This window comes from Chlorocebus sabaeus, chromosome 2 (genome assembly GCF_047675955.1).
Source record: "Chlorocebus sabaeus isolate Y175 chromosome 2, mChlSab1.0.hap1, whole genome shotgun sequence".
NCBI classification, from domain to species: Eukaryota; Metazoa; Chordata; class Mammalia; order Primates; family Cercopithecidae; genus Chlorocebus; species Chlorocebus sabaeus.
Window position 1 is genome coordinate 3,301,105 of NC_132905.1, and position 22,521 is coordinate 3,323,625.

A 22,521-nucleotide genomic window follows, 5' to 3' on the forward strand; every position below is an offset into this window, starting at 1 on the left:
CCGTCCTTCTGTCCTTCCTTCCTTCCCTTCCTCCCTCTCCTCCTTCCTTCCTTTCTTTCTCCCTTCCTTTCTCCTTCCTTCCTTCTTTACTTCCTTTCTTTTGCTCTTCTTTCCCTCTTTCCTTTCTTCCTTCCATCTGCTTATCTGTCCTTCCTTCCTCCCTTCCTTCCTTTCTTTCTTCCTTCCAACTGCCTGTCCTTCCTTCCTTGCTTCCTTCCTTCCTTTCCTCCTTCCTTTCTTCCTTCCATCTGCCTGTCCATCCATCTATCCTTTCTTCCTTCTTCCTTCCATCTGCCTGTCCATCCACCTGTTCTTCCTTCCTTCCTTTCTCCCTTCCTTCCCTCCTTCTTTTATTCCTTCCATCTGCCTGTCTGTCCATCTGTCCTTCCTTCCTTCCTTCCTTCCTTCCTTCCTTCCTTCCTTCCTTCCTTCTTTCCTTTCTTTCTTGCTTTGTTCTTTCCTCCCTCTCTTCCTTTGTTACTATCTTTCCATTTGTCCGTCCCTCCATCTGTCCTTTCTTTCTTCCTTCTTTTCTAAAATTTTGTCCAGCATCTACAGTTGCTCTCAGTGAAAGGGTTAGTCTGCCCTGTTAAGGTCCAAACAAATGTTCATTCCAATCCCTTCAATTGTCTAGTGTTTTTTTCTGTCTTTATAATTCCTCCTGGGACAAACAAAGATTTGCTGCATTTTGCCCCTACACTTAGCCTTTTGTTTCGAACCATCCTTGCCTCTACAGGTTTGCAGTTATATTTGAAAAATAAGATTTTTAAAGTGTATACTTGGGTTTATTCATATGATATCTATATTTTACACTGTTCTGCTTAGGCCAGTATCAACTGTTGTAGCCACTGTATTTTTATAGTGTATAATCTAATCGTATCTGTTATTCCAGGTACCTAGTAAGTGCTAGGCATTCTGATAAGTGCTTCTCATGTATTTCCAACTTTGTTCTTTAAACAAATTTAGAAAGTGAGACTCAGAAAGGTCACATAACTTGCCAAATCACCTAGCTGGTGAGTCATAGAAATGGGATACAAACGCAGCTGTGATCGTGATGGACTCCAGCCTCAAGCTTGTCACCATTGTGTCTCCTCCTTCTTCCTTATTGTCATTAACTGGAATTGGTGGGGCATTTGAAGTTACAAAGTGTCTTATTGGGGGTTTTAAATTTCTTGAATAGGTAAATCCTGTCATCTACAACCAGGTCTCAGTGGCTCGTTAGAAATAGCAAATGAGGTCTATGCAAGTTAAGAGCTCTGACTCCAGGGATCTGACTTAGGTAGAATGAGCTTGTATTTAAGATGCTGATTCAGTTCTCAAATCCTGACTTGATCACTACACATTCGATGCATGTAACAAAATATCACATGTACTCCATAAATATGTGCAAGTGTAATGTATCTCTGAACAGAAAGCTAGTGGGCATGGTAATCACCCACTGGGCTTCTTAACAGAAGACAATCCTGAGTCTCTCTCCTAGGGATTGGATTTAGAAGGTCAGAGTGGAGCCCAGGAGTCTGCACTGTTAAACCAGCATCTCAGGTGTTTCTCATTCTGGAGGTCTTCAGGACTACCCGTCCAGCAAGCCTACTTCTTGTTGGGAGATAGGTTCTGGAATCCAGGCGAGAGCCCCTGAAGACTGCAGTTTGAATGCAGGTTGGAAGGATACATTCATTTCCTAGGGCTGCTATGTCAAAATACCACAGACTGGGAGACATAAGCAATAGAAGCTGATTTTCTCACAGTTCTGCAAGCTGGAAGTCCAAGATCAAGGCATTGGCTGACTTCTGGGATGTCTCTCTGTGGCCTGAGGGTGGCTGCCTTCTTGCCGAGCTCTCATAGGTGTCTCCTCTGTGTGAGCATCCCTTGTGTCTCCCTGTGAATCCCAATTCCCTCCTTTTATTTTGTTTATTTATTTATTTTGAGACAGAGTTTCACTCTTTTTGCCCAGGTTGAAGTGCAATGGTACGATCTCGGCTCACTGCAACCTCCACCTCCCAGGTTCAAGTGATTCTCCTGCCTCAGTCTCCCAAGTAGCTAGGATTACAAATGCTTGCCATCATGCCCAGCTAATTTTTGTATTTTTAGTAGAGACAGGGTTTCACCATGTTAGCCAGGCTGGTCTCGAACTCCTGACCTCAGGTGATCCACTTGCCTTGGCCTCCCAAAGTGATAGGATTACAGACATGAACCACCACGCCCAGCCCCAATTCCCTCTTTTTATAAGCACAATAGTCATAGCGGATGACGCCACCCTAAAGGTCTCCATTAAACCTAATCATTTCTTTCAAGGCTCTGTCTCCAATGCAGTCATGTTCTGAGGCAATGGGGTTTAAGACCTCAACATGTGAATTTGGAGGAGACACAATTCAGCTCTTAGCAAAAGGTCAGAGCCGAGGTAACCAACAGCAAGATGGCCATTTTTTGCTCAAAATTTCTTACTGCCCAAGAACGTGCTTGATGCTATCCTAGAATGAGAACACCACGAGGCCTCAGGAACTGACTGTGCAGGTGGAGAGATGCTTCAGGTACCCTGAGGATGCAAGGTGTTCCATGGCTGGCATGCAGACAGCCTAGAGGAGGGGCTGGTGGGCTTTGGGGTCTTTGGGCTTCAACCTCACTAATGCCAATAGTAAACAGAGGTACAGTTGAGGCTGCTTCTCCTGTAACTGATTTCCCATGACCACTGCCCTTCCATTCTTTCTGTCACCATGTGATGGGGACCCGTGCATCCTGAGCCTCTAGAGCCTGCAGTCTATGTACAGTTTCCCAGGCAGTTCTGATTCCTCCAGCAACAGTGTCTGATCTGCTTAATGACATTCAGTTGTATTTCTTCCTAAATCAATTTATTTAATTGTATATCTCATCATAATTATGTAATTTGACTAAATACTGTATAAACCAACGCAATGGGCACGCAAAAACAGTGTTCCTTTTTGTGAAAGCTCAGTTAAGCATTTCGGAAAGTGAATCACCAAAGAGAAAGCACTGTCAAGTCAGGCATGGAAGCAAAAGCTGTCAAAGAGTGGAGGACACACCATCAAGGACAGTGACAGAGTTTGGATATTTGACCCCACCCAAATCTCACGTTGAAATGTAATCCACAGCCGGGTGTGGTGGCTCATGCCTGTAACCCCAGCACTTTGGGAGGCTGAGACCGGCAGATCACAAGGTCAGGAGTTCAAGAACAGCCTGGCCAACATGGTGAAACTCTGTCTCTACTAAAAATACAAAAATTAGCCGAGCAGTGGTGGCAGCACCTGTAATCCCAGCTTCTCAGGAGGCTGAAGCAGGAGGATGGCTTGAAGCCAGGAGGCAGAGGCTGCAGTGAGCTGAGATTGCGCCATTGCATTCCAACCTGGGCAACAAGAGTGAAACCCCATCTCACGGGGGCTGGGTGGGGGAAAGAGAAAGAAATGTAATTTGCAGTGTTGGTGGTGGGGCCTGGTGGGAGGTGTTTGGGTCATAGGGACAGATCCCTCATGGCTTGGTGCTGTCCTTACAATACTGAGTGAGTTCCCAAGAGATCAGGTTGTTCAGATGTGTGGCGCCCCCACCCCCTCACTGTCTCTCTCTTGTTCCTGCTTTTGCCACATGATATGTCTGCTCCCACTTCACCTTCTGCCATGACTAAAAGCTCCCTGAGGTCTCCCCAGAAGCCAAACAGATGCCAGTGCCATGCTCGTACAGCCTGCAGCACCATGAGCCAATTAAATGTCTTTCTAAATTACCCAGCTTCAGGTATTTCTTTATTTTTCTTTTTTTCTTTCTTTCTTTCTCTCTCTCTTTTTTTTTTTTTGGAGAGGGGGTTTTGCTTCATGACCTTTTTGGAAAGGGCATGACTCCCTTGGAGGAGTGCCCTTGCTGCAGGGTTGCTGGTCGTTTGGTAAATAAGAGCAGCCTCCTTGTCTGAACTCAGACATGTCATTCCCAGTCAATTTCTTCCTGATAGTGGTACAACTGAGGTCCACACACATTCTGCTTATAAAGAAAGTGTGCACCTCATAAAGTTAAAAGTTTAACACCAAATAAAAAGCAAAACCTAAGTAGAAAAAGAGGAGGAAAAGGCACACAGCTGACTGAATAAAGTAATGAATTGTGTGACATGCACTGTGAGCTTTCACAGAGGAAGTTGGGTATTTTTTTTCCCCGTGAGAGTTTGTTTTTATGTGCTTTCTTCTTAGAGGAAGAAACCTGGAGCCACATCTTTTCGAGGGGACATTTACATCATAAACAGTCTGAGTTTCTTGCTAGGACAGATTGTGTCCACTGCCACACCTCTAAAGAGGACAGATTTGGGAGGGAGTTGTCCTGGAACATACTTACATAGAATGCTCCAGTAAGTACGTTCACTGTGTGTCATATAAACTCGCCAAAGGCACAGTTACAGGACCACCAGGTTCCCGGGCCTCCTGTGCACTCACAGACCAATCCATCAAGGCAGCAAAGTTTACAGCAAAGAAAGAGATTAATGATCACATGGCAGCCAAGGGAGGAGACAGGAGGGAACCTCAAGTCTGTCTCCCTGAGGGACTTTAGGCTGAAAGTTTTCAGGGGATTATGGAGGGTGTAGGGCAGGAAAATTGGGACCATTGATTGGTTGGAGTCCAGGGTATGAAATCATCAGGATGTGGAAACTGCATTCTTCCATGAGTCAGATTCTTGTGGGGTCCTTCCGGCCAGCTGACATCAGTAGTTTCACTGGTATGCAGGACGTGAAGGAAGACCTCAGAGGGAAAATGGAACATTTCACCAGGCTTACACTGTTAGCTACAGAACAGGATCTGTGTGACTCTGGGGCAACAGGTAGCAAACGACGATGGGGCAATGTCAGAGAGTGAGCTGTCCTACTAACGAAAGCTGAGTGTGCTACAAGCTTCGTTTACGTTCAGTTCCCCTTCTCCCTTCCTCTCTGATTCATTTTATAGTTTATGGGGATGACTTCAGCACCTGCCTTTGCAAGGCCATCTTGATGTCAGTCAACTGGACACTAGAATCCTGTTTGGAAGGGGGCAGATCAGTCTTTCTTCCTCTTGTTTCCCTGGACCTAAGGTGAGATCTCAGAGTTCTAGCTTCACAGGAGAATAAAGAACATGTCATTCTTCCAACCTAGGTCTGTCGCCGGCAGATGATGGGGGCTTTCCATTTGTGCAACTTATTTCTCTTTTTCGTGTCCCAACCTCTTCTTCAAAGTGACCACCCAGTTTGCAGCTTTGACTTTGAAAATGAAAGTGATGTCCCTGAATCACACTGATATTTAAAAAAAAAAGATGAAAAATAAGAATAAAAAAATCATAACACTCTTTGCAATATTTCACATTCAAGCTTTCCCAGAATTAATTTGAAAAAAAAATCACCCAATCTCTCATAACAATATTGCAGAAAACCCAAAGTGTTTCATTTCATGGTTAATTTATTTTGTAATTATAGATCTGTTGGTAAACAGTACGATGATTTTTTTTTCATTTCGCTTATTTATGCTGTCGATGTTCTGAATGCTTCACTGTGGTGTGATAGCTGTTCATGGACGCAGCTCCCTTACCACATTAATTCAAATAAAATTATCTGCGCTTCACATGTACACGAAGACTGTTTATGCGTAATCAGAACCTCTAGGAAGGCTTTTTTTAAGAGGGAAGAAAATGCAGATAATCTATTTTTATTTTTAATTAAAAATACAAGTAAAAAGCAATATTAAATCTCTATTCTCGATTTTAAAAAATTACATTAGCACAAATATTTTTATTTCCTATCTTGGGATTTATGTGCATATATATTTTAAAAGATAGATAAATGGCTGTCAACATTTTTGTCATAGCAGTTTATTTTTTAATAATATTTTTACAATCCTGAGCTCGACTCAGATAATTGAACACAGAAAAGAACAGACATACACACACAAGGAAAAAAAAGAAAGAAAAGTATCCAACAACAGGTTAGCAATTCTTGTTCTGTGGGAGTTTGGAGTACAGCTGTGTGTTGTGTGTGTGTGTGTGTGTGTACACACTTTCTCACAAAGTGAGGGTGTACACTGTTTTCTGGCGTGTTTGATTTCACTAGCGTGATGTAATAAGATGATTTCCGTGCTGACCAACATTGCTTGTCCATCCAGTTCAAGCTGCCTGCTTGTCCATCGAGTTCGCAGAGCATCATTCTCTGAACTGGGCCTCTTTCGTTGGACACTTGTTGCCTCCAATTCGGACTCTATTGCAGATTGTGAGTGCATGCTTTCCACACTGCAATTTTTATGAGCATGCCATCTTGCATTTTTACTTTTTTATAGCTTTTATATCATCAACTTAATGGATAGATCAAATTTTATTTCAACATACATCATTTCTGAGGGTATTTCCTAATAATTTCAGTTATGTATAATTTTTACTGTTAAGGACAATGCTGCAGATAATGATTTTGGTGTACACATGCATACATATATATTTTTTGTTGTTCTGTTGAATTATTTATTGGGCATAGTTGTCAAGTAGTGAAATTTCTGAGTTAAAGGTTCTGGTCAACTTGAGAGCACTTAGTTTGCAGTATCCATTTTTTTCCCAAATATTTTATTCTGTGTTTATAATGGAGGGATGGTCTACTTTCATATCTACCAAAATAGAATTGAGTGGTATCATTATTTTTAAAATAAGAGTTTTTTTTAAATCAATGGTTTTAAGTACAGTTGTTTAGAAGTTCAATACAAAGAATGGGATATGGAAGGCGTTTAGTGTAAGTTGTCTCAAGTTTCCCAGACTCAGCTCTCTGAAACATAAACTGGAAGCTTGTTTGAGAGGATGTGTAAGTTTCTTCATAACCTGAAGATTCTATCTACAAATGCTATTTTAAAACTAGTTTTAGTTTAGTGGAAGTACTTACTCTGCTGAGATTAACAGGAAAGCGTCAGTGCTGTCTGCATTCGGATGGTACTTCAGGCCAGGACTCAAGAAACTCTGGCTGTCTTGGTGCTGAGGATGCCCTGTGGCTGTGCTGCGGACCTTGGGAGCTGCAGAGAGCAGCAGCAAGCGGGATGCACGTTCTGCCTTTATCCTGCAAGGTGCACTCCAGTTCAGGGCTGTCTGAAAACTGAAGCTTGGGCCTGGAGGCATGGGAATGATGAGGTCAAGAGAAAAGCAAAACTGGAGCTGATCAGGCTGTGCTTGCATCAGAAACAACATGACAGTAAACAAAGTTGTCTCCAGAAGTGGTAAAAGTACAAGGTGAGATTTTGTTTGTTCTGCAGCAAAGCAAACAGCCCTACTTTGCTTCCCACTAGACACTAAGAACAAGATGGAACTCTGTCTTCTGTTTTGTGAACCGTTGCCTCCCTAAGTCTGGGATACGGATGGTTAGTGGTCCTTTTATATTGGTAGTTTTTGCAGTTTTGGAGGAGGAGTGGCAAGCGATAAAACAGTATTTTAATGAAGAGTCACATATCAATTATAATTTGTATTAGACAAAAAAAGTTTTTTATTATTATCCAATCTATGATTTCGTGCATATCATTAATCAGGACAAAGCTACATTTTCAAAAAATTAGTCAATGTGAGGTTGACATGAGAAACATTTTCAGTACATAAGAGATCATCTGGCATAATCTCATGGAGAAAATGTGAAGGGGCCTGGTGTGTTGGGGGAGAATGACTTGCAGAGACCTGATACCATCGTGCTTAAGCGTCAGCTGCCGTCTCTGCTATTAAAGGTCAGCATTTGGAAGTAAATCCTAAGCAATGGATTAGGTCTTTTTGATGGTCAGTATTAAGTGGCATCTTGACTAAATTGAGGGATGCCTAGGTGGCTGGTGAAGCATTGTTTCTTGGTGTCTGGAAGGTGTTGCCAGAGATGACTGACATTTGAGTGGGTGGATTTGGAGAGGAAGACCCACCCCATCCAATCAGCGGCCAGTGCAGCTGGCACAAAGCAGGCAGAAGAAAGGGACAAGCAGCTTGCAGAGTCTTTTCACTCTCTCTCTTTTCCATGCAGGATGTCTGTTTCCTTTCCTCCTGCCCTTGGACATCAGACTCTAGGTTCTTCTGCCCTTGGACTCTGGGACTTGCACAAGAAGCCTCCTAGGGGCTCTTGGACTTTGACCTCAGACTGAAGGCTACTCTGTTGGCTTCCCTGGTTTTGAGACTTTTAGACTTGGACTGAGCACCTACTGGCTTTCTCTATCCCCAGCTTGTAGATATCCTGTTAAGAGACTTTGCCGTGTAATTGCGTGAGCCAGTTCTCCCAGATAAAGTCCTTTATATACACGTATATCCTATTGGTTTTGTCCCTTGGGAGAACCCTGACTAAGAGTCTTAATGAACAGACTTCACCGCGAAGGGCCAAGTTCCAATGCTCTGAGTGATCTCTGAATTTTCTGTCCTTTATTCTGAATCCAGCAGTGACCAAGCCTCCATTTGTACCTTGTTTGTACTTCCTGGATGTCTTTCTTCACTCCACCTGGCTGTTCCCACCTGGCACGAGTCTCCTCTGTGTGACTGCATCCCTGCAATGGCATCCTCATTGTCTTCCTGCCTGTGAGGTCCCTGCTTTCCCTCCCTCCTCCCTGTCTGCTTGTCTCCTCATCCCTGAACCCATGAGCTCCCAGTGTCTTCTCATTACCTGAGAATTTAATTAAACTTGTTCATTAAGCGAGAGTCATGCATTTGAAATGGCTATGGGGTTGCAGACTCAACTCTGTCCCTATTTTTGTCCAGCCTTGGACAAGTCCCTTTCCTGTTTGTGAACTAGGAACCTCCATCCTTGCTCTTCCCCTGCCACAGGACTGGTTTGAAATTGTGGTGAGACCAATTGTCTTTCATGCACATGGAATGTCAGAAACAGAATATTATAGGTGAAGGGGGCTGTGTTTCTCTCCAGCCCACATACGAAGGGAACTGGGATGCAAAACTTCATAAGGAAAGTCTAAAGCCCCAGACTTTAGACCTAAGTCTAAAGCCTTAGGTTGCTCAAAGCCCTTCTTGCGCAGCTTCAAGCTGTTTCCCCACCTCCCTCTTCTTGGCCTAACCTTGGTTCCCACTTTTCCTTTGCACATTTACTTCCCCAGTCATCACCAACAGCCTCCTTATTTCTCTCCATATATTTTCATCAGTTCTCTCCCCTTTCTCTTAGTTTCAGTGGCTTCTCTGGCCTTTGCCACTCTCCCTTCCCTTGCCCCAGTATGGATATCACCTGTGTCCTTCTGTTGGCCATTTTGATGTTTTTGTTATATTTACTTACCCTTTCGTAAAAAAAGAATTATTTGTGTATCTCCAGAAGTTAGCAACCGTGCCATACATAGCTGTGATTTCTTTGTGCCAATTTCAGATCCTGGCAACTGGCAAGAAGGCGAGTGGCATTTGTATGAAGGAGTATAATAATCATAGTAATAACCATTACAAAATGATGCAGGTGCTGATAGTAGGTGGTTACTTCTTCCAGTTTCCTGGGAAACCATCTCATCTAATCTTCCCAGTCACCGGAAGAGGTGGGTACCATTTACATCTCCACTGCAGACGTGAGAAGATCTCCCTTCTAAGGCTAAGGCCAAAGGGTCCATGGTGCATCTCATCAGTTGGGGTTAGAGCTGGAATTCTGGAGAATCTGACTCCAAAGGGTCGACATCATCTCAGCCAGGGAGGCTCGTTCAGGAAACCATGGTCTTAAATAAAGCCTTTGCTGAAACTCCTATCACTGCCCTTGGGCAAAATTTCTGATCTTATTTGTTGGCAATATAAGCAAGATACCGTCAATTTGCTCGTCCTGCATGGATCACAGCAGGGAGCATCTCACATTTCCAAGCCCTTGTCCAGTTGTGGTTTGCATATCTCCCTCTTTCTTCTGTCTGCAACCCAGGCAGACCCCAGAAGTCAGCTCCCCTCCTGCCCACATACCCCTCATCCAGGCTGGTGCAAAGTCAGAGGGAACAGTGCCATCTGCTGGGACTCCAGCTGAATACCAGCCCAAGTTTGCCCTCTCACTTGTGAACGGGTGCTGCCATATCCCGAGAAGCTCAGGTAGGGGACAGGTGACATTGACAGGTAACAATAGAAGAATGTGACAGAGGGCAGTGGGCAAGGGGAGAGCCACTTCCCAGAGAAGCCACTAGGAACCCCCAGGCTCAGAGAAACCTCAGTTCTCAAATGCAAGTCAAAGAATGGAGTGGAACATGTTTTCATTTTAAAGGAGCAAACTATCTTTTGTAAACAATGAACATCTAAATACCGTTCCTCCACCTGATGGAAATATCTTTATAAAAAGACAATAAAAGATGCGAGATTCTTTGAGAGCACTGGTTTAAGCAACGATAGGGATTTGCCTGTTGTCTTACAACAAAGTATATTCTTTATGGACCATTAGTGTGTTACATGTTTTATTAATGGTTGACCCTTAGACAGCATACCCAAACAAGACAAAATGGCATAAAAGACTGAGATGTGTGTTCAATCCTTCTATTAAAATATCAAAATATCAGACAACCTTCACCAACTTTCATCTCCTCCCACCTTGTTCAAGTAAAACATGAAGGGGGAAAAAAGCCATGTTGTAATTACTAACTCAGTAGTTTCTGAACAGGCAACTGGCTTCTTAGTCTTGATAATGAATCCACACTATGGAAAAGCAGGCATGGGGCCTTTTGTCCTGGGGTGGCACCTGATCATCCTGTCATTTCAGAAAGAAAGGAATGGAGAGCTAAAGCCTCACCCAGTTTGGTATCTAGGCATCTAGGCAAGGTTAACTAAGCCCAGAGAATATATTATCTACAACACAATCTGCAGCGTTGACTGCTTCTACATTGAAAGGTACTGATAATCGCTCAAAGATTTTCCCATGTATCGGTGCAAGTGAGGTGGGGTGGAGCTTCTCTCTTCTGTGATCGTCTCTCTTCTGTGCCATGAGTATCAGGCAGAGAGAAGCCAGGGCAGCCCCAGTCACTGGGGAAAGACCAGTTGGGTTTGTTTCTACAAATAAAACATCAAACTTGGATGTTTCATTAACAGGCCACTTGAGGGATGGGTTGTTTCATTTTGATTTGCATATTTTCAAGGCCTGGAATGTCTTTTCTCTTTTCTGCTAGGTCATGAATACCCACATTGGAAATGACATGCAGAACGTGAAATGCATGCTCCCTCCCTTGCGAGACTGCCCCATGCCAGCCGATCACTGCAGTCACTTGGCTTGCCCTTTGTTCCTGTGTTTGGGCTGGGTTTTGAGCCATGGAAATGGGATGAACTGAATTCTGAGGAGTTCCTGCATTCAGAAGGACCCGGCCTGCTAAAAAACAACAACAACAACAACAACAAAAAACCCTATTCCTTTTTGGGTTTTCAGTCAATATTAGAGAGTGATAAATTCTTGTTCCAGTGCTACCTTCTCAATGGTATCACCTCATTTTACCAAGCACGACTTTAAAATCCTTGATTTGTGTCATTATAATGACCGCTTTTAATGACTGGACGTCCACTGTATGCTAGACATTATGGTCAGCATTTTATTTCTACACCTCAGAGCAACCCTACAGAGTAGGCATTTTGGGTAAGGTGACTGGCTGGTAAACCATGTTCTGCTTGAGTTGTTGGACTCTAACTCTCTGTTGGGTGAATTGTTGAGACAGCATTACACAGTAGCCAAGAGCATGGTCAACAATAGCATTTTAGCTGCGGTCTAAAGGTGTTTACGCTCATTTAGATTCTTTTGGGAGTGTTTTGTTAGAGCTGCAGTAGGCAGACATCCATGTGAAGTGAGTGTATTTATTACATTTGGCTGAATGCACCCTGAGCATATATCGTATGCCATGCATTGCACTAGAGTAGGCGAAGTAGCTTGGAACAGGTGAGACATTGCACCTGACCTCATGGAGTTTCCCATCCAAAGAGGAGAATAAATATTAATCAGAGGAACAGGCAGGCCTTGGTGCCATTAAAAGAATTCAAAACTTTTGGGATGCCATTAAGAGCATTTTGGGCCAATGTCTTTATGAGATTGATGCTTACAAAATATGATTTGATTAGAAGATAAAGAATGGCTTGGAGGACCCCAACATGGTGCAGAGACCTCAGTAAGCCTCCCATGCAGGGGTTTGAGTGGGTTAATTTGGAGACGAGGAAAGTATGATGAGCAAGAATGGTGGCCTGGCATGCAGGGGCTGTGGTTGCAGAAAACAAGGAGTGTTCAAAGAGTCATTCTCAGAGTGGGAGGCAATCTGAGGTTCTCAGTAACTGACAGGTCATGGGTGAGGAGTAGGCATTAATGATGAGAGAAGGCATTTGTTATGTTTGCTGTAAACGCTGAATGTGTTTTTCTCCCTTGCAAACATTGTTGGGAGAAAAGCTGACAAGCAAGTTGATATTGCAATATTGACCCAGGTTTTTAAAAAGACATCTACTTACTCAAAAGGGATCATAACAAAAATGCCTAACTCTTCTCCTAGGCGGTGAAGAAGGCAAATCCCAGAGCTGTGCACTCACATGATATATGATGTGCTGGCCATACAGGACCCATGCCTGGCACGTGCACAGAGGAGGGGACAAGGCCTCCAAGGGATGTTCGGAAGGTCGCCCATTGCACCAGGGAAAGCTGCTGCAGAGAGAGCTGGCAGAGGTGCAGAGGAGTGGGGATTACAGTACCTCGGGTGGGGTTTCAGTCCTGTTACTTAAGAATTCACCTTTACATGAATGAAAAATCCAGGGTGTCAGAGAAAGAGCTTCAAAGTTCTCTGGAGAGGAAAATGACAAAATCCATCCATAGGCGTATTACATACTGGGGATCTGGAGAGTCTGTCTGACAGAGATGAGTTTTATTTGAAGTAAAGGAAAAGCCCACTGATTTGGGGTTTCCAAAGGAACACTATGAAATAAAACCCACCCAGTGTCTTCACTGTAGGAAGGGGTGCTGAATTTTCCTCCAATCAGAATTCACACCCAAAGCCATTCCAGCTGAGGAGGGTCTAAACATTCCATGTTTTATCGTGAAGGTAAATGGTAGAAGCAGCCGGTTTCCATACATCCGCACATTTAAAAACAGAAAGTACCATTGATAAACAGTTATTACAATGTAATAATACCTGAAAACTTTAAAAAAATATGTTCCTAATTACCCATACCCCCAAAATGTACATATTATCCATTCAGGATTCTTTAAAGATTATAAATTTAAGGCTATATTTTTCACCTTCTGAAACTTTGATAAATGAGATTTCAGACTGTGTAGGTAAATAAAACTGGGTGCAGGATATGAGCTTGCAATATATAATTTATTATTGGTGCCACCAACTACTAATGCTGAGAGAAAACAAATTATCGGCCCCTCCTGCCAGAGCCATGAGAAGATGATCCATATTTCATCATATGGGCTCTTCAGATGTTTGAATAGCTCATCTGTCCTATTTATGCCAGTTAAAATGAAGTCAGCCTATCAGGACCAAATGCATTTTTAATGTTTCTTGTTACCTTGCAGGGATATGGCAGCAAAAGTCCATCTCCCTCCTGGCCACAACTTTTATTCCACCACACGCTGTCTATAAACTGTTTATATGGGAGTGAGCTTTCCTTATTAAAAACAAATTAATGTATGTTTAAGGATAAATGCATGAAAGGGCTTGCAATGGTTACTTTGGCAGGCCTGGAAGTGGTGTGTGACGTATTGAGGTCTTACTTGGGAATGGAAGGTAGTATTCCTCTTATATCTGAATGGGTTCCTGCATGTGGAAAAGTAGTGAAGGGCACTTTGTTGACAGCTAACACTCACTCACCTACTACACCCCGAGAACCTGGCCATGTGATTTACACCTATTTCTTAATCAAGCCCCGTAGAGATCCCATCACTAGACAGGAATCCGATCCTGAATTTACTGACCAGGAAACCTAGGTTGGCACAGGTAACGTAATGCACTCACGTTCCCTACCTGCCAGTGCTGACGGTGGATATCTACACCACCTTTATGACTGCAGGGCTCACCTGGTTTGCAGTTAATATCTTTGAATAATGATTATTTGCAGAGACTTTGCAATCTTTGATTATTTCCTACCAGGAGTGGCAGATCCTGGAGGATAAACTTCGTCAGAGAGGATTTTGCTTTATGGAAATGGCCCCGAGGAAGCAAAAGGTGGAAATTTGCAGGCATGGGTTCTTCCTAGGGTTGACTTTCCTTTTAGCTCAGCCCCAGAGAGAGCAGGGGGCTGTGGCTTGCAGAATCACTTCCTTCTTGGAGAACCCCCCTCACACCGGGGCTGCCTAATCAGGCCTTCCTCTTCCGTGCTTTCCTTCTGATAGAACAGATGCTGTTCCATGACTTTCCATCCTCACGGTTCTCTGATAGGATGCTCTATACGTGAATTTTGAAGATTTTGGAACTTTGTATACAGATTGCAGAAACATAGATATTTATTAATGTTTTTTCTTCACCGTTAACAGAAAAGGGGTTCACAAATGCAGGTAGGAAATAGAGAAAAATGGTGGCTATCTTGTGTGGACATTTCCCTACATTCCTCCAAGCTGAAAATGCACATTTAAGTGACCCTGCTGTTTTACCTATTCATACCTGAGAGATTTTATTCTCCACTAACCATGGAAAATTAAGGCTTTGCATCTCGCGTCACTGTTCAAGGTGTGTCCTTGTTTATTTTGAAGGTTGATTACAGTTTGTCAATGGAAAGAGGTGATTTGGTTGATAAGACTTAAAATTGTTGCATATCATGCTCAAAATAAACCTCAAGTTATTCACCTTTTCAGCAAACATCTGAAAGGTGGTTAATCTGAAGGCTAAGGAGCAACAAAGTATTTATTTAGCATGTAAATAAAACTGTCACAACAAACGTGTCACCTTTAATAGAACGTTTGCTAGAACCTTGAAATGTGTGGCACCTGGTCCAGGAAGAGTCCTAGTTACTGTGTGCAAATTACTTTTGTTTATATTTAGCCACGACTCTTATCTTTGAGGGCTGTAATGTATTTGAGGTGAGTGCATGCCTACCAATTAAGTTTCCAGTGACTCTGTTTAAGGCTTAGTAACCAGGGCAGGGGCACAGTGGTATAATCTATAGAAAGAATAGATCTCATCCTATCCAGGCTGTATTCAGTACTAAAAATCATTACTATGCTGAAATGCATGGAGTCGGTCAGAATTACTCGGGTATTTGAGTCTGTCTTACATGCCACAATTAAGGATGATAGCATTCTGGATAGCTTTGTGTTGGTTCTTTTAATTCTAATTAATGAAAGGCAGTTTCGCAGCACAAGATGTTAGTGGCTCCTAATTTCCTGCCTCAAACTATGACAAACAGCATTTGGTATCAGTTGCAAAGTAGGAGTCTGGGCCAGTGTGGCTCTTAGCTTATCAGGTCCATGTGGTACTGGGGTGATGGTTTCCTAACCAGAAGCACGTGTTTTTACCAGATGAAGAGGGCAGGATTCTGGGCACACTAAAATCAAAACTATATTATTTAGCAGATGAGGAAACAGATTTAAATAAGGTGACTTTCCCACATTCACACATTTTCATATGTTTTGCATCCAGAACTTGAACCTAGGTGTGTCTGAATCCAAAGATCATGTTCCAACACCTGCAAGACGGTTCTCAGGAAAGATTATTTTTATTCTACTTAGCCGTAACTCAGGTAAGGCTGGGTGCAGAGGTGCAGCAACTACCAGCAGAGCTGGGATATTCGAGGACCTGCAGCTTCTGATCAAGTGTCTGGTGCCCTGAGTGAGGACTTCATCTTTGGACCAAAGCTTCTACTCCCTTACCAGCACTCCTGAAACAGGGTAGGAGCTCTCCGGGCACAGCAGCTCGTGCCTGTAATCCCAGCACTTTGGGAGGCCGAGGCAGGCATATCATGAGGTCAGCAGTTCAAGACCAGCCTGGCCAAGATGGTGAAACCCCGTCTCTACTAAAAATACAAAAATTAGCTGGGCATGGTGGTGCACTCCTGTAGTCCCAGCTACTCAGGAGGCTGAGGCAGGAGAATTGCTTGAATCTGGGAGGCGGTTCCAGGTTTTTAGGAGGCGGAATCTCACTCTGTCGCCAGGCTGGAGTGCAGTGGCACCATCTTAGCTCGCTGCAACCTCTGCCTCCCAGGTTCGAGTGATTCTCCCTGCCTCAGCCTCCCATGTAGCTGGGACTAGAGTTGCCCACCACTACTCCCGGCTAATTTTTGTATTTTTAGTAGAGACAGGGTTTCACCATCTTGGCCAGGCTGATCTCAAACTCCTCACATCATGATCCACCCGCCTCAGCCTCCCAAAATGCTGGGATTACAGGCATGAGCCACCATGCCTGGCCAGGGATTTCTTTGTAGCAGTGAGAGAACTGACCAATACAGGAACCAAGGCTGGGTTACTGAGAAGTTCCTCATGTGGCTGAATCATTACTTTAGAAATGCATACATTTCTAGGAAGTAGATACAACCAGGAAAATAAAATCATGACATAAGCCAAGGACAGGGACATCTTGGCGGTATGTTTCTCTTTTGTCTTCCACATTTTTCTCTCCAGTTCAAACTTATTTTTTATCATGTGTTTTCTTTCTTTTTTAACTTAGAGGCTTTGGAAGGGCCCAGTGATATGGTCTGGCTGTGTCCCCACCCAAATCTCATCTTGAATTGTAGCTCCCACAATTCCCACGTGTCATGAGAGGGACCCAGTGGAGGTAACTGAATCATGGAGGTGGGTTCCCCAATACTGTCCTCCTGGTAGTGAATAAGTCTCATGAGATCTGATGGTTTTATAAAGGGTTTCCCCTTTCACTTGGTTCTCATTCTGTCTTGTCTGCTGCCATGTAAGACGTGCCTCTCGGCTTCCGCCATGATTGTGAGGTCTCTCCAGCCACGTGGAATTGTTTTAAACCTCTTTTACTTTGTAAATTACCCAGTCTCGAGTATGTCTTTATCTGCATCCTGAGAACAGACCAATACACCCAGAATATGATGTGGCAACGGTACACACCAATTTTGGGAATTCCTTTTCCTAATCATGCCTTGTTTTGAATTATTTCACTGAATATTATTATTGTTGTGTGTGATGAGTACTTGGCAATTTTATTTTCAGCTTAAACTTCCAAATGGCTCAAACCAAATGTGACACCACTGGGCCAGCTGAATTTGCCAATCAAAGAAGGCTCCTTGGAGGCCTCTCTGGCTGATTCCCAGAAGCACAACACACAGCGGCGGGCATCAACTGCTGGTGCACAAGATTGTCAAATGCGAAGGTCGGGTGAATTGCCGGAGGAGAAAGTGCTGGGGGAGCTCCTGGGTTCATACATCCTGTTTGTCTCTAGGCCTCTTTTCTACTCATGTTCTTTCTTTGAGGTCTTATTTTCATATTTGATAGTCAGGGTTTTTGCATTGTTTATACAAAAAGAAAACTGACTGGCCTCATGTTCAGGCTCGCAAGTGCTCAGTAACTCTGTCCTGCGGTTCACACCAGTTGCTGGTTTTAAGCCAGACAGGAAAGCACAAGTTTGCCACAGATGCTTTTTTCCCTTGGCCACCACTATCACCACCGCCTTGGAGGTACAATTTATCCGAACTGGCCAAGGGTGCTCTGAGTGCCAGGGACACAGAAACTCACCACTTCTTCAGCTTATGAGCCTCAAATATCCCTTCACTTAAAGGAAGGAGAGAACATTTCCTGTCTCCCTGGGTGGTTTCCAGCCATCTTCTCTGTACAAGGAACAGAACCGTCTCCCTCCTACAACCTGCAAAACCCGTGTGCTTGGAGTTCCAAACAAGAATCCAAGCTCCCTTCTGTGTTTCGGATCAGGGGGCAGAGGACATTGTTCTCTGCTTTACTTATTTAAGATGCTTTGCCAGAGAGGATTCTCCTGTCTCCTTAGCTGTTTTCCCATCTCCGTTTTCAAGGTGAGCCAGAGCTGATGGGTGACCCATCCTCAGTCTTTGGGGTTTACAAATGCTGTGACCCTCTGGCTGTGTTGTTCAGGAGGGCTCCCCTGTCTCCCCGGTGGAGAGACACTTCTTCGTACACACTTACTTCACATTCACATCAAAGCCACAAGCAAACGTGGGGTAAACCTAAAGGTCACCTGTGAACTTTCGCTGTGGAAAATGAATCAGTACTAATTGCCAAACAAGTCCACATTAAGCAGGGGGTAGTATAGAGAGTGAATGCAAATGCGTCCAAGAAAGGAATGGGGACTGCACGGGGAAGATGAGATGGAGGTAGGGATGGCAAGAGAATCCGCAGCTCCCACGACAGGGCTCCCTTCTCCTGCCCTCCCGTGTCTCTGACTCACGGAGAATTCTTGGTCCTGACATGGGCCTCTCCTGCCTGCCCCTGTCTGTTTTCCCTCAGCCTCTGCTTTGCTTTTTCACCTTCCTGGTGGCCAAAAATAAACGTGCATGCGTGAGCTGATGTTTGCCCTGTGGGAGGATTGTGGCTGCTGTGAAACCCTCAGGAGGTCCACATTTACCCACTCTCTAAAGTCACTTTTCTTTTACTTTTTTAAAACTTTCCTTTTTTATTTTCTCTCTTGTGAGATAGAGTCTCACTTTGCCACCCAGGCTGCAGTAAAGTGGCAGAATCTCAGCTCATTGCAACCTCTGCTTTCCGGGTTTAAGCAATCCTCCTGCCTCAGCCTCCTGAGTAGCTGAGACTACAAGCATATGCCACCACCTCCAGCTAATTTTTGTATCTTTAGTAGAGATGAGATTTTGCCGTGTTGGCCAGGCTGGTCTCAGAACTCCTGGCCTCAACTGATCTGTCTGCCTTGGCCTCCCAGAGTGCTGGGATTACAGGTGTGAGCCACCACACCTGGCCCTGAAGTCACTTTTCAAGCTGCAGTGTGCACACAAAATCACCTGGGGTCTTGTTAAAATGTAGGTTCTGATTCTTCCCCCTCCTGCACCCTAAATTTCCACACTTCCCATCAGCTCCCAGGTGATGCTCGCTTCGAGTCCACTAAACTGATTCTGCCAGTACCAAGTAAGAACAAAGTGGACCTCTTTGCTGTAAGCATCACTCCTTCATCTCTATCTGTTACTTTCCTGCCTAGCAGCACTCTGGGAAAGAACAGCTGCTCAACACAGAGAAGATACCTCCTATGCATGAGAGAGCAAGGCCATGACTAACCAGAGCCACAGGGTGGGCCTCCTCTAAATTCCAGGGACACCATGCCTGTGAATGATTCCAAGCAGGAAGCTCTGTGAGGATCTCCTTTAACAGAGGTGGACACTGAGGCTCGGAAGAGTTAATTATCTTATAAGCTCATGGCAGGGCTAGTCTTTGCATTGATTATACCTGTGTGTACTGTCTCACTGACTGTGTTAAAATATTGCCAGACTTCTGCTTCCAGGAGGAGGGAATACACATACCGTATCCAATTCCTCTTGCTAAGTTTAGTCAAAACCCTGGGAGATACATATAATATCTATATACACACACATATGCACACACTTACACTGCATTTATAATCATACAGTATGTACATAGTATATAGAATATATATCATACTATATATACACATGTATAGCATATATACACACATATGTACACACGCATGTATATATCAAGCACAAGGAGACTCTGAAAGGTGGATGGCAGAGGCAGACCACCTAGGAACCTCAGGATCCCCCCAAAACAGCATGGTCACTGACAGTTCTTTGGGTCTTCTAAGGGTCTTGATATGGTTTGACTCTGTGTCCCCACCCAAATCTCATCTTGAATGGGTACTGTCATAATTCTCACGTGTCATGTGAGGGACCCGGTGGGAGATAATTGAATCATGGGGGCAGTTCCCCCATGCTGTTCTCATGGTGGTAAATAAGTCTCATGAGATCTGATGGTTTTATCAGGGGTTTCCACTTTTGTATCTTCCTCATTCTCTCTGCCTGCTGCTATCCATGTAAGATGCGACTTGCTCCTCGCCTTCTGCCATGATTGTGAGGCTTCCCCAGCCACGTGGAACCCTAAGTCCATTTAAACCTCTTTCTTTTTTAAAATTGCTCAGTCTCGGGTATGTCTTTATCAACAGCATGAAAACGGACAAATACAGGTCCCATATATCCCAAGCTAGGTGCTGGAGAAGCTAGCAACCTGGAAATACTAAGAAGTACAAACCACAAAGTTCCCTCCAAAGTCTACTTTCTCTAGCCAAAGAATCCAGAAAGGGAAGCCTGTGAATAGAGAAAAGTTTTAGACAATAACTGCCCAAATTAATTGGGAAAGGGAATCAATAGATGCCAGCACCGAGATAGTAAAGGTGATAGAATTATTTGACAAAGTATTTAAAGAAGCAACAATAACATCCTTCAATGAGAAAATATGAATACACTTCATACAAACAAAGCAGGAGAAGAGCGAGAGCCTCCGAAAAGACATGATATGTCTGATCAAATAAAGTGAAGATATAAAGGAGGACAAAATGGATATTGGGGAACTGAAAAATATGATAACCAAAATTAAAAATAATTCAATGTATACTCTAAAGAGCAAAATGGAGAAGAAAGGGAAAAAATAGTAAACAGAAAGAACCAAAGAAAAGCAGAGAAAAAAATAAATTAAAAACAAAAATGACAGAGCCACAGGCACCTGTGAGACTATTAAAAATAGATCTAACACTGATGTCATTGGAATCTTTGGAGGAAAGGGAAAAAGGGGCAAAGCTAAAAACGTGTTTAAGGAAATCATGGCTAAACCATCCCAGTCTGGCAAGAGACATAAACCTACAGATGCAAAAAGCTGAGTAAACCACAAATAGGATCCATTTTAAAACATCTATGCCAAACACATAAAAATTAAACTTCTGAGAACTGAACACAAGGAAGAAAGTTGAAAACAGTCAGTCATTGAACTCTTAGGCATTTATCCTAGGAAAATGAAAACTTATGTTCACACAAAAACCTATATATGAATATTCATGATAGCTTCATTCATAATAAATAACTAAAAACTGGAAGAAAACACCCCACATTTTTGAGTCTTTTATTGGGTGAATGAGCTAAACAAACCATGGTACATCCAGCATATGACTAAGAATATGACTAAACAATAAAAATGCACTTTGATTCATTTGATAACGTAGGTGAATCTCCAGAGAATTATTCACAGTGAAAGGAACCAATTCCCAAAGTTTACATACTGAATGGTTCCAATTATATATGCTTCTTGTATCAGTCAGAGTTCTCCAGCAAACAGAATGAAAGCGAGAGACAGAGAGTGAGAGGGAAAAGGGATGCATTATAAGGAATGGGCTGGTGCAATTAAGGGGACTGAGAAGTTCCACAATGTCCCTTTGCAAGCTGGAGATCCAGGAAAGCTCATGGTGTAGTTCCAGTCTGAGACCGAAGGTATGAGAACCAGGAGAAATGATGGTGTAAGTTCCAGTGTGAGTCCTAAGGCCTGAGAATGCATGGAGCTGATGGTGTAAGCTCTACTCCAAATCGGAAGGCCTTAGGGCCTTCATCCTACTCCAAATGCTGCAAGTCCTAGCCCAAGGGTGGAGAAGAGACTTATTCCAACTCATGCAGTCAGACAGAGAGTGAACTTTTCCTTCTTCTTCCTTTTTGTTTCATTCAGCCCCTCAAGGGATTGGGTGATGCCTGACCACTTCAGGGAGCAATCTGCTTTACTTCTCTACTGACTCCATAGTGCTAACCCCACAGATGCACCCAGAAATAAATGTTCAACAAAGTATCTGGGCACCCAGTGCCTAGCCACATGGACATGTAAAATTAACCATCAAACTTATTGAGGTGACAAAAAATCATAGAAATAGAGAAGGGATTAGTGGTTGTCAGGGGTTAAGAAGGGTTGGAGTAGGAGAGGAGATGGTGTGGCTATAACAGGTGTATCAGTCTGTTCTCACATTGCTATAAGGACATAACCGAGACTGGATAATTTATAAAGGAAAGAGATTTAATTGACTCACAGTTCTTCAGATCTGGGGAGGCCTCAGGAAACTTACAATCATGGCAGAAGGGGACCCAAGCATGTCCTTCTTCACATGGTGGCAATAAGGAGAAGTGCAGAGAAAGCCTCATAAAACCATCAGATCTCGTGAGAACTCACTCACTATCACGAGAACAGCATGAAGGTAACTGCCCCCATGATTCAATTACTTCCCACTGGGTCCCTCCCATGACACGTGGGGATTATGGAAATTACAGTTCAAAATAAGATTTGGGTGGGGACACAGCCAAATCACATTAAAAGGCAACATGAAGAATTCTTGTAATGGCAGAAACGCTTTTATTTTGACTGTATCAAAGGCAATATTCGGGTGTATATTGTACTGTAGTTTTGAAAGATGTTTCTGTTGGCAGGAACTGGATAAAGAGTGTAGGGAATCTCTCTGGGTTATTTGTTACAACTGCATGTGAACTTACATTTGTGTCAAAATAAAACATTTAATTAAAAAATTCAAGGATAGAATGGATATTTACATAGCTGATGTTAAAAACATTTTTGAACACCAATCCCCATGGAATTAAGCGAAGGCAGAGCATTTTCAGTAACAGAACCCAGGAGGAAATCAAATTTCGTTTTTACATGTGACCAATCAACATTTGAAATGTGCACTACTTGCTAGGC